Below are 1,896 nucleotides of genomic sequence, written 5' to 3' on the forward strand. Positions count from 1 at the left end.
AAACAAACTCTGCCCAAGTAGAATCTAGTTCTGATATATTTTCCTGCCTTTCTAATTAAAGCCAAATGTTTGAATACTCCCCAAATTACCTCTGATGAAATCCACTGTATTATTTTGCCCTATGAAAGCAAATGAGCTAATATTTATACTGCTAACAAACGTATTTCACTGCATGCTAGTTCTTCAGTTCACTTGCCAGGGGCATCATGAATTACTCTATGGAGTGGCCCAATGAGCTACATTTTTTTGATAGGCTAACTGATTCATCTGCTCCTTGTGCCACACAGAGAACTGTAGGAGTCAGATGTGGTCAGAACCCCATCTCTTATAAGCTTTTGACTTTTTTTTTTTCTGGCAAAAATACATAGGAGCCAGGAGGAAGGATTCCAGGATATTAGGGATCTGTTAAGAATAAATAATGGAAAAGTGAAATCTTCATGTAAATCATATTTCAAAATCCTATCAATTGGGCTGGGAAGGTGGCTCAGTGGTAGAGCGCTTGCCTTGCATGCTCGAGGCCCTGGGTTCGATTCCTCAGCACCACATAAGCAAAAAGAAAAAAGCCGGAAGTGGCGCTGTGGCTCAAGTGGTAGAGCACTAGCCTTGAGCTGAAGAGCTGAGGGACAGCGCCCAGGCCCAGAGTTCAGGCCCCACGACCGGACCCAAAAAAAAAATCCTATCAATCCTTAGTGATCCTAAACATATCACCAGTGTATTTTGGAATCTGTTGTAGGCTTTAATCCTCTTTGATTTTCACAAGTTCAAGTTGATATCATCGTTCCATTAAGACATTGAAATATGGATTCTGGATCTAAGTAATGCCATCTTGTCCTCATCACCATTTTGGCCTCTTTAATAGATGGAGGGGAATTTTCACCCAGTTCCAAGAACTCAAGGGGTGATATAGGACTTTCTTTGATCTGCAGCTGTGTTGTGGGTTGATAAGCAATACAGAGGTGATATTCATTGGATTACAGGTATGTCATGAGTTGTTTAGCTCCAGGAAAGTTTTGCACTGGAGAATACATGCTCTTGGTTGTCCTTGATTGTTCCCCCTAGATTACTTGCTCTACTACAAGCTTTGCTAGTCCTCATACTATGTGATGTTTGCCTTGATGTGGGTTTTGCTTTTATAAACTTTGCAATAACTGAATTCAGGTTGCAGGATCTTTGGGATGCTAGTCTGCCTGCAGTTGCTGGCTTTCTAATAAAGAATCCCAATCGACCTCTCAAAATGTGGCTTCTCTCTACCTCACTGATTGAGTTCCCCTATAACAACATGAAAACTTGGAGGTCATAATGGAAATTTTTCAGATCACACAGTACAAAAGACGCAAGCTCTTAAAGTGCCTGAAGTAGGCTGATCTCCCATGATTAGAGCAAATCTCTATGATTATTAAATTGAATAATTCTTGTAATAATGTGTTATTTCCAATTTCAAATGAGTTTTAAATTTTATGAGTCTACTGAATGTGTCAAGAACAGTAACTACAGAGACTGGGAATTCCAGAAAATAGGAGGTAAACAGGTTAATTTATTCTGACAAAAGGATGATTAACACAAGGTAAAATTACTTATCTCCAAGTAAGCTATTCCATTATTAATTTCTGAACAAGAATATATGGATATCTAAAATGTCACTCTGAAAAAATTCTGCTGAGAAAATTTGAAGACAGCATTCCTCTGGGAATGACTATCATATTTGTTAGCCCCTGGGAATGCTTACAATCATCTTTGTTTTTAAGCCAGAACGTGATTTTTTTCATTAGTCAAATCTTGGTTAAAGAAACTATGAGGTTTGGGGGCTGGGAAGGTGGCTCAGTGGTAGAGCGCTTGCCTTGCATGCCTGAGGCCCTGGGTTTGATTCCTCAGCACCACATAAGCAAAAAGAAAAAA

The sequence above is a fragment of the Dipodomys ordii genome, unplaced genomic scaffold (genome assembly GCF_000151885.1).
Source record: "Dipodomys ordii isolate 6190 unplaced genomic scaffold, Dord_2.0 Scaffold28, whole genome shotgun sequence".
In the NCBI taxonomy this organism is placed as follows: Eukaryota; Metazoa; Chordata; class Mammalia; order Rodentia; family Heteromyidae; genus Dipodomys; species Dipodomys ordii.